Source organism: Pleurodeles waltl, chromosome 3_1 (assembly GCF_031143425.1).
Source record: "Pleurodeles waltl isolate 20211129_DDA chromosome 3_1, aPleWal1.hap1.20221129, whole genome shotgun sequence".
NCBI classification, from domain to species: domain Eukaryota; kingdom Metazoa; phylum Chordata; class Amphibia; order Caudata; family Salamandridae; genus Pleurodeles; species Pleurodeles waltl.
In genome coordinates, this window is record NC_090440.1 from 885,372,632 (window position 1) to 885,388,956 (window position 16,325).

Here is a 16,325-nt window from a genome sequence, read left to right on the forward strand (position 1 = left end):
AGTGGCTAGTCATGTAAGAGTCATGAAATGGTAAGGTGCCTCAACATTGTTATAAACAAATATACGGGAAAAAGTTCCATACTTAACAGATCCAAAGTCAGGATCTATTACAGAATCATTCCACTGCATTATCGGTCACATTATTTACCTCTATAGAATCAAAATGACATTTCTTTGCCAAGTTACTTTGCAATATTTGCTGATTCTCTTATAACAGGTCGAGCAATTCCTAGTTAAAGTAGAAGTTCAAATTAAACAACAGAATACAGAAATAAATAGTAAAAATGAAAAAAGTGCATTGTTTTCAAAAGGGCACACCACAAAAAAGAAAAGTATATATATATATATATATATATATATATATATATATATATATATATATATATATATATATTTATTTTATTTTTTGTTAAAAAAGAAAATACGATTCTCACACATGGCTACAACCAACAGCAAAATAGATTTATGGCCCGATTTTGAGTTTGGCGGACGGAAATCTCTTCCGCCAAACTCCCAACAGGGTAGCTGCCACCCACACGGTGACATCCTGCCAGAGATAATAAGAGTTTCCCGCTAAGTCAGCAGGCGGAAACCTGAGTTTCCGCCCACTGGTCTAGCTGGAAACAGGCTACAGCATTGTCTCCGGCTTGTAATTGAGCCAACGGCATAGCTGTAGCCTGCGGGGTGCACCAGCACCCACGCAATGTTCACTGTCTGCAAAGCAGACAGTGAACATTGCGAGGGTGCTGGCCAGGGAGGCCCCGGTTCACTCCATGCCAAGTGCATGGCCAGTGCAGGGCCTCTCCTGGGTCCCCCTGCACCCATTTTCCAACAGCCTTTTCATGGGGGTGCTACTGCCATGAAAAGGCTGGTGGAGAAAAAGGTTGTAATCCCACATGTGCATAAAAGACTGTAAATCAGGCGTGAACTGTGCCTTTAAAATAATAATACAACTCACTTTTATTTTCAGTTGAAACACCATGATACTGCAAGTACCAGCATTCCCATCGGGGATAAAAGAAAGAGCAGTCAACAGTGCAATTGTTAACAGACTTGATACAGTGAACAAGGTCGTAATGATTGAAACGCGTAGGTAATGGAATAACGATTTTGAATAAATCGACTTGAATCTAAGCTCCACGAGAGTGCAGCTTCATTACTCTTTGGTGAATTATGTCTGAGGACTTTGGTCACGACCTAACTCTGGCACCACCAGACCGAGCGTGCCACTTTTGGACCACTTTGCTTTAACTTGTAATATATAGCTGCAGGGCCCGGCATGAGGCGATTGGTGAAATCCAAAAACTATGCAGTGGTGGAACAAGGGACACAATTCTCGTGCGTTGTTACTAAACTTGAAGATGATTGTAGCCTGGATTGGAATGGACTTCAATTTTGCCTAGTGTTTCCCTGCATTAGAATTAATACTGGGGATAGTCTCACAGATGATGATGGTTATGTGTCCCTGGTAAAGATTTCCGTCATGCCAATGCGACATTCCTACCAGAGGGCAATGTGACATTTCTCTTAAAGAAGCACCTTTCCTATTGGTTATCAAGGAGTATGAACCCACCAAACCCCACATCACTGCGTCTGATTTCACCAAACACCAATACTTTCTCAGTACCTGACTGACACAATGGTTATTAACCGCATTTCATGAGTGCCCTGTTCAATTACTTTAGGTACCAATAAACTGTCCCTGTTCATCTCTGAAGCTTTCTGGCAGGCTGCCTCAATCACTTTAATTCGATAACACTGTGCCTTAGGTCTGGAAATCATCCTGCTTTGTTCCTTCTGAAAGGACTTGCTATTGTTACACTTTGCCCTTAATAGCTCCCCATAGGGGATGCTCGATTTGAGCATAGGTGGATGATGGCTGCGTGCATGTAAAATACTATTGCCTGCTGTACTCTTCCTGACGATGGTCTCCCCTTCTACCGCAACCAAGACATCTATAAACTCCATTGAATATTGGTGTGTTTTGTGAGTGAATTTCAAATTGTTGTTGTTTTCTCCCAACCAATTCAAAAAGGTATCCAAAGTCTCCTGTGGGCCATCCCATATCATCAAGAGATCATCAATATAGTGCAGTGGTTCGCAACCTGTGGGCCGGGGACCCCTGGGGGTCCGTGAAGCCTCCTCAGGGGGTCCGCGACTGCTTAAAAAATGTAATGATATTAGGTCCCAGCTATCAGTAATGACTCAGTGGGGGTCCCCAGGTTCCAATAATGATTCAGTGGGGGTCCCTGGGCTCCAGTATTGATAAAATAGGGGTCCACAGAAGTCAAAAGGTTGGGAACCACTGATATAGTGTGTCCACAACACAATATACCGTGTCCACCCTTCGTCTGCCTCTGTTCAAACATGCTCAGCCTCCCACTAACCCATGAAAATGCTAGCACAACTAGGAGCAAAGCAACTTCCCATCACTGTTCCTGTTAGTTGCTTGTACCACTGATCATTGAACAGGAAAAAGTTATGTTCCAGGCAAAAATGTAACATTCTCATTAAGATCATGGAGTGATCATATAGGAATAGGGGTTTGTCTCTAAAAAAATATCTGCACGTCTTGAACCCTAGATCATGACAAATGCATATGTACAAAGACTCCACATCTACAGTAAGAAATATGTTGTTTCTTTTCCAGGAAATATTCTGAATCTTAGTAATAAAATCTGTGTATCACTACAGTATGGTGGTAAGCTTAAAACGTAGGGTCACAAGAAAAAATCCAGATAAACAGATTTTTTTTCCAGCAAGCTATAAATAGCCAATATATTGGGCCGCCCAGGTGGATTGGTGCTATGCTTGTGAATCTTAGGCAACATATACAAACAAGGCGCAGTAGGTTTCTTTAATAACAGAAATCGGTATTATTCTTCATTCAGAAGCCCCTGTTCATACCATTCAGGAAGCAAAGTATGGTACATCGTCACCTTTTGTTTGTATGCACCCTCAGAAGCTCACACATAACTCCCTTATAGTATTAATTGTCTATTGGCTTCCTGTTGGTACTTATTGATATCTGAAGGCACTACATTGCCGCTTTTGTCAGAAAGTTTAATGACAAACATGGTTGCCTGTCTCAATGTTTTAAGAGCCAATAACTGTCCTTTAGTAAGATTCACTGCAAATAAATTGTTGCTGTTGCACGAAAATGTCATCAATTCCTTACTCACTACTTCGTAAAACGTTTCAATATTGTCATGGGGGGTAATGGGTTACATTTAGACTTAGGTTGAAATTTACTTTTAGCTGTTCCGCCAAGCTCCAAACCCAGGTCTATAAGTAAATCTCTCTCAGATTCCCAAGCTCCCCCCTCATGTTCCAATTTCCTTAATGTAGTGAGGGCCTCTATTTCCCCCATGCACAAAGTACCAAAAGTTGGACCATGCACATCACTTATAACTGAACAGCCACCATAGCCAAGTTTGTCCCTTTGTAGTTCAAACACCTTCAATAGTTTTAATTTTCTCATGAACAAAAACAAGTCAATCCGAGCTCTAGAGTCAAAATTAGCAGTGGGGCAAAAGGAAAGGCCCAGTTCCAAAAGAGAATCCTCATCATCTGTCAATTTATGAGTTAAAAGGTTAATTGCCGTAAGGTCAGTATCCCCCATCATTTTGCTTTCTCAGTGTGCAGTGTGTTTCTCCCATGTGGCAAGATGTATTTTCTCATTGATACCTCCCCTTCTGAGTTTGCTCCTTTGTCGTTGTTGCCTCCTCTTCCTCTTGTTGGTTTTCTGTGAGGTTCCTGGTTCAAATGCAAAAAACAGTACTCCTCCATAGTTGTAAAAGTCAGTGAGATGGAACTTGTAGTGCCCTGCACATCATTCGAATCCAACAAATTATCAGAACTTGTCTCTGAGGTGACCAGTTCTTGCTGCCTTGTGCTGTCTGAACTCTTTCCTTGACACATCGTATTTCCTCCCAATTGTTTGTATCCTACCTGTTGCATAGTCAATCTTGTCACATAAAAAATTGTGCTTCTTTTTGATCTTGATCTCTTCCTCATACTGGGTTAATCTTATCTTCATATGCTTTAGGAAAGATTGAACCTTGTCTTCAAAGGCATGTTTATCCAAAATATCTTTCAGCTTCTTAATTTCTTCCCCCACCTGCTCCAATTCCATCACTACATATTTTGATAGCAGGCCCAACGTATTCTTAAATGTTCCTGCCATAAACTGTGACCGCTCCTCCAGGAATTTAGAATAGGGATTCTGGTATGTGGGTGTAATCAGAATCCTTAGCCTCTCGGTATGCGGCCCACCTCAATATAATTATTCAGAGAGATCACCTCCCAACTTAGATTTATTTCTTTTCAACATATTTTCTCATACAATGACAAATTCTGATACAAAGTCTTCGCACTATCCGTGACCTCAGATGAGCCCTTATCCGAACAAGCCGACTGTCCTGTTTCACTTTCATTAAACAGTCTGGGTGCAATATCTAATCTTTTTCGTATGGCTTTACACATTTTAAAAATACTCGCGGGACATCCACCCCCACTGTCCCGGTTCTAACACAACACATCCCACAACACCACCGCGAAGCAAATCCTTTCGGGGCAGGACCCCTGCCAGCAATGCACAATAAACTCTATATTTCAATGGGGCTAACACACAACTGTTGTGGAGGGAGTTAACCCGACTTCGAGTCATAGAAAGGGACAAGGGCTAAGCGCTCAACCAGTCACTAACCAGTAAACCTTTTGCAGTCGTCAGTACGACCGCTGGTGACAGGAATCTGAGGAACTGAAGAATGTCCCACTGCTGTTCCTGTAAAACTTTGATCACATTCACCTTTTGGGCTTGATGCCGAGTAGTGGGAATAGGATCCACTTCATAATTGAACAGTACCTTCTGCGTCTTGGTAAACACAGAAAAACGTGTACTCCCAAGGATGTTAAAGTGATGATATTTAATCGCAACAAAAGACTTCCATCTTTTTCAAAGCAAACAATCACCATGGGCACAAGCCCTTAACCCTTCAAACAACGTGATTACGTCATAAACATAGTGAACAGACTCTAAAATATAACAAAATCAACTGTGTGAAAGTAACATTCTACTTAAAACACATCACTCGTAATTTAATATTACCACTAATATCGCAAAAGCAAAAATCATACAAAATACAGTATATAACTTGCGCCCCTGCCATGCACAGAAATTGGTCAATAATTTTAGTGCACATGTTTACAGTGTCATTATCAATGATGTTATCAAAGCTGTCATGAGTGCTGAAATTTGTGGAGTAATTAGCAGTGCATGTGGAGGGCATAATAGTTACATTAGGGCGCAAGTTATAGTTACCTGAATGAACTCTAACTATAACTGCTGAATTTCTATGATTTTGTACGATTAAATTCAAAACCTAACTATAACGTCCCTGTAACTTTTGGGTTTTTAAGTGAATTTCTAAGTTTAAAAAAAATATTATTTCTTAACTATACCATCCCTGTAACCTTTGTTTTTTTCAGTGAATTGCACAGTTGTCTTTAATGTAAAGTAATTTTCATTATTAAACATTAATCCAACCACTGCCACTCATGGCCTTCGGGTGTGTGTGTGGATGCGGTTGGCCACGGGGCCTGGCCTGTGGTTGGGCCAGAGCAGCCCAAACCCCTACAACCACCCAACCCAGTGTTGTGCACGGCTGAACAGTCTGTCTCACTTCGTGTGATAATAGGTGTTACAGGGTGTCTCTGGGAGTGAGAGTGTCTGTCTGGGCGTGAAAGTGGGTGCCTGTGGGTCTGAGTGGTTTGTGAGTGGGTGCATAAGGGTCTGAGTGGGTCTGTGAGTGAGTGTGTCAGTGTCTGAGTGGGTCTGTGAGTCGGTGCGTCAGTGTCTGAGTGAGTCTTGTGAGTGGGTGCATGAAGGCCTGAATGTGTCTGTGAGTGGGTGCATGAGGGTCTGAGTAGTTCTGTGAGTAGATGTGTCAGTGTCTGTATGGGTCTGTGACTAGGTGTATGAGAGTGGGTCTGTGAGTGGGTGGGTGAGGTTTTCAGTGGGTCTGTGAGTGGGTGTGTGAGACTGAGTGGTTTATTAAGTGTCTCAGTGGGTCTGTGTGTGGGTGCATCAGTGTCTCACTGGGTCTGTGAGTGGGTGCACCAGTGTGAGTGGATTCATGAGGGTCTGAGTGGCTGCATAAGTGTCTGAGTGGGTATGTGAGTGGGCGCATGAGTCCCTGAGTGCATGTGTAAATATCAGTGTATGAATGAGTCTGTGGTTTCTCTTCCAAATCTTTTCATATTTGTAAATATTTTGTACATAATTTGTGAAAATTTGAGAATATTCACAGATATTGTGCATGATGATGCAAAATTATTTGAAACCCATAATTTGCCTCTAAATCGTACCTTTATCACACACTGGGGTCAGGGTACCTCCATCCTGACCCCTTATGCCACTTTCAATTAGGATTTTCACCTCTGGGGACCATGGCCCATGAAATAAAATGATGGCTGCAACTTTCTAGTCAGGTTGCTGTCAGCCATTTACATTGCTTCTTTTCGCATGCACACTAATGAAAATTTGTGAATATTTGCAAATTATTCACAAGCCCAAATATACTAATTTGGATTTCCTTTAGTTTCTCAAACAATACTGAATGGATATACACCAAATAAGCAAAAGCATAATCTGCGTACAGAAAGCTAGCTTTCTGAGAAATTTGGTGTAATTCCATCCAGTGGTTCAGTCTGTAGTCGTGTCTAAATGTCCCATGGGAATTACCAATGAAAACACCACTTTTTTGACCCTTCCCCATTTTTCTTCACCCCCTACTTGATGGATCACAAGCATTATCTCAAGTAACTATAACTCGAGCCATAAGGTAACTATGACTCGCGTCCCCTCCTTGCACAGTTTTCTGCTAAATAATATTACTGCAAATGTTACACTGATATTATCAATAATGTTATCAAAGATATCATGAATCATGTATTTTGCGGGATAATTAGCAGTGCATGGTGAAGGCATGAGTTATGATTACTTTAGTGCATGAGTTATAGGCGGTCATTCGGTCGCCGCCCGCCAAGCGGTTCCCGCCGAAAGACCGCTCCGCGGTCAAAAGACCGCGGCGGCCATTCCGGCTTTCCCGCTGGGCCGGCGGGCGACCGCCAGAAGACCGCCGGCCGGCCCAGCGGGACAGCCCCTTCAACAATGAAGCCGGCTCGGAATGGAGCCGGCGGAGTTGAAGGGGTGCGACGGGTGCAGTGGCACCCGTCGCGATTTTCACTGTCTGCACAGCAGACAGTGAAAATCTTTGTGGGGCCCTGTTAGGGGGCCCCTGCACTGCCCATGCCAGTGGCATGGGCAGTGCAGTGGCCCCCAGGGGCCCCACGGCAGCCGTTCCCGCCATCCTGGTTCCGGCGGTGGACACCGCCAGAAACAGACTGGCGGGAAGGCGCTCGGAATCCCCATGGCGGTGCTGCAAGCAGCGCCGCCATGGCGGATTCCCTGGGCCAGCGGGAAACCGGCGGGAAACCGCCGGCTCCCCTTTTCTGACCGCTGCTTTACCGCCGCGGTCAGAATCGCCCAGGAAGCACCGCCAGCCTGTTGGCGGTGCTTCCGCCGCCCTCCGCCATGGCGGTCATGGACCGCCAAGGTCAGAATGACCCCCATAGTTTTTTCGTCAAACAAATTACTGCAAATATTACATTGATTTTATCAATTATGTTATCAAAGATGTCATGGGTGCTGTAATTTGTGGGGTAGTTAGCATTTTAGCAGTGCATGGCCCTGCGGCCAACCCCTGTAATAAATATAAATATGTTCGAAATGGAGTCTTTGGTTGGCAGTCAGGTTACCCCCTGTCCAAGCAAGGACCCTCACTCTTGTCAGGGAAAAGGAGAATCATACTCAGTTAACCCCCGCTCACCCCTTTGGTGGCTTGGCATGAGCAGGCAGGCTTAACTTCAGAAGCAATGTGAAAGTATTTGTTTCAACACACAGAGTAATATAGTGAAAGCACTACAAAATCGACACCACACCAGTTTAGAAAAACAGATAATATTTGTCTAAATCAAACAACAAAAACCCAACATACACAAGTCAAGATATACATTTTTAAAAGAATAAGAGTCTTAATCCTTGGAAAACAGTGAAAATGCTGTTCATACACAAAACACCTGATTAGCATAAAAAAGAAAGCCACACGGATGAGCGTGCATCGGAAAAGTCAGCGATGCATCAATTCTTTACTCGCTAGTGAAGCCGTGCGTCATTTCCTTCTCCGGTCAGGTCAGCAATGAATCGTTTTTCTCCCTTACAAGAGAGCGATGCATTGATTTCCAGACGGGCACCTCCGATCCATGGAGAGTCGGGTTGACTTTGATGCCCAGGGGCGATGCGTGGAAAATCCGGTCGCACGGTGTTAGAAAAATGAGCTGCGTGGGGTTTGCATCATTACCAGCTTCCATAAGCGGGTGTTGCACGTCGTTTCTCCAGCTGCGATGCATCGATCTCCCACCCAGGATGCAGGTGGAGCATCGATTTCAGCTATGAAGCCGGTGGAGCATCATTAATCAGCCGCGTTGCAGAAGGTGTGTCGATAAGTTTCCCGCACAATATTCTGTGCGTGGATTTTCAGCTCTGTCTGCCAACTTCACGTTTCAAGGGCCAAGGGACTGGATAGGGCACCACTTGGCAGGGCAGGAGTCTCAGCAGAGAGTCCAGATGTTAGCAGAGGAAGTCTTTGATGGCCCTGAGACTTCAACAACAGAAGCCAACCTCAGTTCAAGCCCTTGGAGATTCTTCTCGCGGAGGAATGCACGACAAAGCACAGTGACAGGCAGGGGCAGCACTTCTCCTCAGCTTTTCAGCTTTTCTCCTTGGCAGAGATTCCTCTTGAATCCAGAAGTGATCTAATTTTCAGGGGTTTCGGGTCCATTACTTATACTCCTTTCTGCCTTTGAAGTAGGCAAACTTCAAAGAAAAGACTCTCTTGTTTGTAAGATCCTGCCTTGCCCAGGACAGGTCCCAGACACACACCATGGGGTCGGAGACTGCATTGTGTAAGGGCAGGCACAGCCCTTTCAGGTATGAGTGACCACTCCTCCCCGCCCTCCCATCACAGATGGTTCATCAGGATATGCAGGCTACACCCCAGGGTCCCTTTGTTTCACTGTCTAGAGAGAGGTGCAAACAGCCCAACTGTCAAACTGACCCAGACAGGGAATCCACAAAGAGGCAGAGTCACAGAATAGTTTAAGCAAGAAAATGCTTCTTTCTAAAAGTGGCATTTTCAAACACACAGTCTAAAAACAACCTATACCAAAAGATGTATTTTTAAATTGTGCATTCAGAGACCCCAAACTCCATATTTCTATCTGCTTCCAATGGGAATCTGTACTTTAATAATATTTAAAGGCAGCCCTCATGTCAACCTATGAGAGAGAGACACCTTGCACAGTGAAAACCAAATTTGCCAGTATTTCACTGTTAGTACATATAAAACACATTAGTATATGTCCTACCTTAAAAAGTCAAATTGGCAGTTTAAAACTGCAAACACAGACACTGCAGTGGCAGGTCTGAGCCATGTTTACAGGGCTACTCATGTGAATGACACAACCAGTGCTGCAGGCCACCAGTAGCATTTGATCTACAGGTCCTGGGCACGTCTAGTGCACTGTACTAGGGACTTACTAGTAAATCAAATATGCCACTCATGGAAAGCCAATGACACATGCATTTTACATAGGAACACTAGCACTTTAGCAATGGATAGCAGTGATAAAGTGCCCAGAGTATCAACAATAGCAAAAACAGAGTCCAGCACACAAGAACAACATGGGAAACAGAGACAAAAAATTAGGGGAGGCCACGCCAAGGTTGCCAAGTCTAACTATATATATATATATATATATATATATATATTACCGTCTAGCGGGTGCCAGCAGGTAGTCATAGGATAAACGCTTTTGTTTGGCCAATAACTTTGGTGCAGTGTGACTAAACTTTAAGAAATTTTCAAAACTAGGATGCCACCCACACCAGCTGCTGTCTTGAACGTTTCAGGGTAATCAGTCAAGCAGGGGCAGAAGAAAGGGGAGGGGTCCCAAGATGCTTTTTACCCATTCACTTTCCATAGGGATTTTTAAACACGACTACAGGTCTAACCTTTGGAGGGAGTAACACCAAATTTGGCAGAGAGCTATCTCTTGGTCCAGGAAGTGTGCTGTTTGTTATTTGGTGTAAATCTGTTCAGTAGTGTTCAAGGTATTAAAGAAAAACAACATTGCATATCTAGAGGCACCGATCTCCTTGGATCAGACAGTTCCCATCCTGATATTTAATTGGCTGCCAAAGCTTCATCCAGGAAGTGTTGGCAGTCAGTTTGGGACTTGGACTCAGCCGAAGTCCAAATAACCTGATCCCCTAGGCCTGGTGCTGGGGTCCCCTAGGGACCCTGCCAGGACGAAAAAGCTTCTTTTTTTAAATGTTTGCTCTGATATTTGCAGAGGATCCATATATCTCAATGAAAACTTAAAAAAATTAAATATATAAAACAAGCATGGTCTCCTGCACTTGTTTTTATTTCAGCCCCCTTATTGACGATGTCCTGGGGGCATATTTAAATATTAAAATGGGGGATGGGGTGCATGTGATCTCCTCTCTAAGGCCATTTTGTGACCTGGGGGCCGCCACCGCCTCAGGGCTTTGTTATTAGTATTAGGAGGATGTGGCCCCCATCAGTAGGCCTTTAAAGGCTCCAGGGACCACCATCTCTCAGGGGATGGCCTACTAATAGAAGGGGGGATGCACTGACTCATCTCCTGGTTTTAGGATTGCCCCAGGGTCCACCACCTTATCAGGGCACAATACTTTTTAAAAGGAGGCGGGGTCCTGGTGGATCCCCTCCTGGGCCATATTCAACCCCAGGGACCACCACCTCCCCGGAACATGGCTGAAATATACATGGGAGGGATCTGCATGGCACCCCTTCTGTGCTGTTTTCGACCCCGGGAATCACCACCTCACTGGGGCTGGCACAATGCAAAACTGAGGTGGGCTCCATGACCCCCTTCTGGAGCCATTGATGGTCCACCCTTGGGAGATAGCAGTTTGCCTTCATTTTGCCAAAGCTTTGAAAGCTCTTGCCATGTGAGAGCAAACAGTAACTTCTCTAACTCAATGTATACTTAACTGTTCTGAATAGCATGTCTATATTTAGGAGCATTTGGATTGGTAGAGGAAGGAGGGAGTGATCACAAATAGTAATGTACCCCTAAATTTAGAAGGTGTCGGCCCTATAGGCTTCCATGTAGCAAAATAACTCCCCTGTTGGCCCTGTTTGATTATTGACCAGTACGTCGCTGGTTAAATTAGCAAATGCAACTGACATAGCCAGCAGCTTTATTTTCTTTTGCAAGAAAGAAGTCAGAGAGTGAAATAAGGGAAATGGTCCAGTTATTTAGAACATTTATTTATGTGCTCGGTAAAAAAAAACATTGCGGGATCCAAACCTGCCTTACGACACATTTCATTAGATTCCTCGCACCACTGGTCAGCCTAGACTGAAAATGTGTCTGTTCTGCAAGCAGCTCAAGCTATGGTATTATGAGGCACTGTGTCGAAGGGATGGCTGGATTTGCTTCACTAATCCAAGGATTTTCAATTAATTCACAAGTTGATTACCTAATTATGTTTCTGTCATTTCTACTGGAAATATTTCTTAGCACACAATATACTTTGTTGTCGTTGCTAGGAATATAAGCACAGTTTTGGAGACATACTTTCCCATATTTACCTGTCATCCAACAATCACAGGATAGTAACACTTACTTCTAAGGAGGCCCAGATCAATGCCTGGATTGCAGGATAACCACCAATTGTATAAAGGGTCCCTCATGTAGATTCACAGCATGTTAAGTTTTTCTTATGCGGATATCCCAAAAATCTAGCAATAGCTTGTGTTAAGAATAGTGAGTTGCTAAGTGGAAGTTAAACGCTTTCACTAATAGAAAGTCCATGAAATTTGAAATATGGGAGGAAAGAAAAAATTAGACCTGTTTTTTTAAATGCTTTAGTGGCTTGTGTTCAGAAAAAGAGAGGATTTGTTGACCCAAACGAATCCCACATCTATGTTTTATGATAGGGTCTTTACTGAATCTTGCATTCTGCATTTATCTGGTTGGGTCTTTTTTTCAGGAGTAGAGAAGTTATTGGTGCAAAGGGCACAATGACACGGGTGCAAGTGTTTGAGGGGATCACTGCATCACACGTAAGGCTTTATTATACTACCCAGCTGGAGAAAGGGGGAGTCAGTTCCATTTCTTGCATTAGGGCCTTTCATTCCATTGCTACGAAACAACCTTTATTCCAGACATTTAACAAGTTAATACTTTGAAATGTGATGATCTGCACTTCAAATGCATACCACCTATTTCCACCAGGGACCGAGCTACCATAATCTGGGCCATAATCAGGGGAATACTGAAGAATTCAAAACAACAAAACTGTATTTGCCAATCATTAGGGGGATAATGCTTGTGTTGGAAAGTAGATTATTGGTAAGGGCAGGTAAGTGCCTACACTTAGCAAGAGGCCACAAACCCCGCTAAATCCAGTTAGGGTCTCAATAAATTAATCCTAGATCAACCTTTGGTAGATTGTCAACAAGCATTTAGGCTTAATTTAGGAGACAGGTGTGTAAAGCATTTAATAATGACAACACAGTAAATAGGTAAACCAATTTATAAAAACTGATTTTAATTTTATCTTTAAAAATAACACTAAAACTACAAAAATCCGATAAAGGGAAGCGGAGAAATGAATTTCATTACAACTTTGGCTCTCTTTTCGGAAGACCGTCGCGGTGGCGGCTGCCAAAAGACAACCATGTTGGCTGGTCATTCGACTGCCAAATTGTCACACAGTGAAGACTGCCAAAATACAGCCAAAAATCATCTGAGACTGCCAGGACATTGGAGGGCGGGAAAGAGGTGGTTCCATCAGCAGCACTGCCAGCCCAACAACTTTTCATCCACCACATTACGAGCCACAAATCACCAAAGCGGTCCTTCCATGGCAGAAAACCATTGGTGGAGCGAACCACCACATTCAAACACTCACTTCAGACAGACAAACACACCACACTGGGGAGTTTGAATACTCCACACCTAACACACATACACACACCAAACATCCCTACTTACTGCACTATATAACACACTCCCACACAACCCACAATACTTTGCAACCAAAATAACATTCACTGACACTGAGGAGCCAAAACCAAAACGAATAAGCACTTGGACTCCATGGGCACATATACACTTCACGCTTAGCAAACACCACACAACTGCGCGAAAAACATAAGACACACATCATGACTACAAACAAACACCACAACCAACCATCACACACAAACACCCCACCCCACCAAACGCCCTACACTGCACCCTTACACAGACAACACACACCCACACCCACAACACAACCACCACCATGTCCTGTCAAAAGCACCCACGCTTCACAGATGATGAATTGAGGGTCATGGTTGATGAAATTGTCAAGGTAGAGCCACAATTGTTTGGAGCACGGGTCCAGCAAAACTCCATTGCCAGGAAAATGGAGTTATGTCAGAGAATTGTCAACAGGGTGTACTCAGTAGGCAACCATCCACACACCAGGGAGGACATCAGGAAGAGGGGGAACAACCTACGGGAGAAGGTGTGTTCCATGACATCAGACATCAAATTGCCGTGCAGAAGACTGGCGGTGGGCCCCCACCTCCTAGCCCAGAGTTCACATCATGGGAGGAGAAGGTCTTGGACATACTGCATTTAGAGGGCCTGACTGGACTCTTGTAAGTAACTAACACTTCCCTGGGACAATTTACTCCTGTTCAGCATGCTGCCTCACTATCCAAACACTCCCCAATTCACTCTATCTCCCACTTTGCCTCCCACCTAATCACCTAATACCCCTCTCCTGCATGCCACACCACCACCCATCCCCAACATCCACATAGTCCCTGGAAAGTGCACAGATAGCAGTGACAATAACAGTCACTACGACTCCCACAATGCACTAGCCCATCTACAGCAAAACCTGCTATGGCCACTTCACAGCACAACTCTTGCATGTATGACTGTTGTACTAGCTACACCAACTGGTTGTCTCAATTGAGGACCACTACATGGCAATGACAGCAATGCAATGGCATTACACAATGGCAAACAAGACCAAACATAGCCACAACACTGCACCAAACCAAATGGCCACCTATTCAGATGTGCAACCCTGAAAAGGACTGAGCATGGACTAGAAAGGTAACCCCCATGCACCAAATGCATACACAGGACAAGTTACCATGCATACACCATACCTTCCACCCACTTGGATCCCATGCTGCAATGTACAGCCATGCCCAATCACATCTAGCACGCCTGATTTACCACGAGCAAACAGAGCACACCTGACATGTGACCCATCAGACAGGATCTGATCACACCCACCCACCAAATGTTACCTACCCAGATTGGCACCAATCCTCAATGGAGCATGGTACACATGTCACAATCCACTATCCACAAACAATGTATGCAGTGCTGCATCTGTCATTGCCATTGCTGGGAATCATGTCAAGACACTGCATGCATCAGACAAAGAGACTAACAGTCACACCTCCATCATGTAACTCTCTCTCCTTCCATCCACAGGTACCCCTGCCACCATGGAGAGGATGCCAGAGACAGCCAGCCCTCTTCAAAATAAGGCCTCAGTGAGGACAACACCTCTGGATGTCTGGACATTGACAACTTACCTGGCCCATCTGGGACACCTGATCAGTCCACCACTCCCTCCCTCACCCTGCCCACATCACCCCCCGTGGCATCAACAGCACAGCCTACCCTTCGTCCCCAAACCTGTGTCCCAAGGACAGTTTAATCAATAGTGTGCCCCACGGTACAGGGACCTGAGTTGACCCCTCACACCCAAGACAATGAATGTTGTGGTGACACTGGGAGTGGGCACACCATGCAAGGGGCAAAGGCACAGGAGGGAATCTGTGGGCCAGAGGATGGGGCCCCCAAGGGACTCAACTGACCAGAAAACCACCTTCAAAGTCTTGGAAGCATACCAACAATCCCAGGACAAGATGGGTCAGATTATCACCATGTTGGGGGAAAATCAAAGGCTGAAGAGGGAATACCATCAGGAGGTCATGCAGCAGTGGCAGGCCCGCAATGCTACCATGGCCCTCATTGCAGGGGTGCTCAGGGACCTCGACAACACCATGTGTTCTTCCCTCACCCACCAGCAGACCCCTTTCACTAGCCACATAACAACTGGGCCACCCACATCTGACACTGCTAGTAGAATGGAGGCCCTGCCATAGGAACCAAAGGCCTCTGGTGCCCCTCCCTCTGTAGCTAATGAATCCCCCACAAATGTGGACGTCCATCCAGACATCTGGCTGGAGCAGATGCCAAGACAAAACCCACTGCCAGAAAGTGAAACTCCCCTATGTGCCACTGAGACAGCCTGTTGACTGTTCAATGACATTACTCCATTTTCCCATGGCCCTTGCACACTGGACCTTGGCTACCTACAGATGCGTCACCTACTCTGATGATTACAACTACCATGACCCAACTCACCTGTTTGTCACTATATACACCATAGATTGTTAGTACACATATCCTCTGTTTGCCCATTAAACAATATTTGATCACTATATATGTGTCTTTAGTTGATAATGTGCAATTGTTTTGTCAGGAAAATGTTATGTGGGTATGCCCCCTAAAAAACAACAGGCAGTGTAATGGACAGCAGAAGGAGGCATCCTCTGCAGAGACACAGTACAACAGATATGTCCCAGGGCAGATGTAAGTAAGGTACTAGTACAGACACACAGTACAGTGAAATCACTTATCCAGCCTGCAAAAGAGACCATTACACAGAGTTACATCAGGGTAGAAGGCATGGTACCACACAAAGAACATATGCAGTACACAGTTGTCCAGCCCATTGTAGATATCCACCAAAGCAGGGCAGAACAGATGACATTTCTACATCCCCAGTCACAGCAAATACATGACAATGCACTGTAACAGCCATCTGTCATGTGCAAAACTGCATTCTGTATACAGTTACCAACAGCTAATCAGCAAGAATGCCTCAAGCCATAGTTAGCAGAGGCATTGATTTACAGAACACAGTCAGCGGGTGGAATAACACGAGGAATGGAAAATGTCAGACATATAGGCCAACTCAGGTCTGTCCAGAGGAGATGCAAAACTAGCAACCCGCAGTGAGTACACATGTTAGTGAAGATACATGTCAACTCAGCACCTTACAT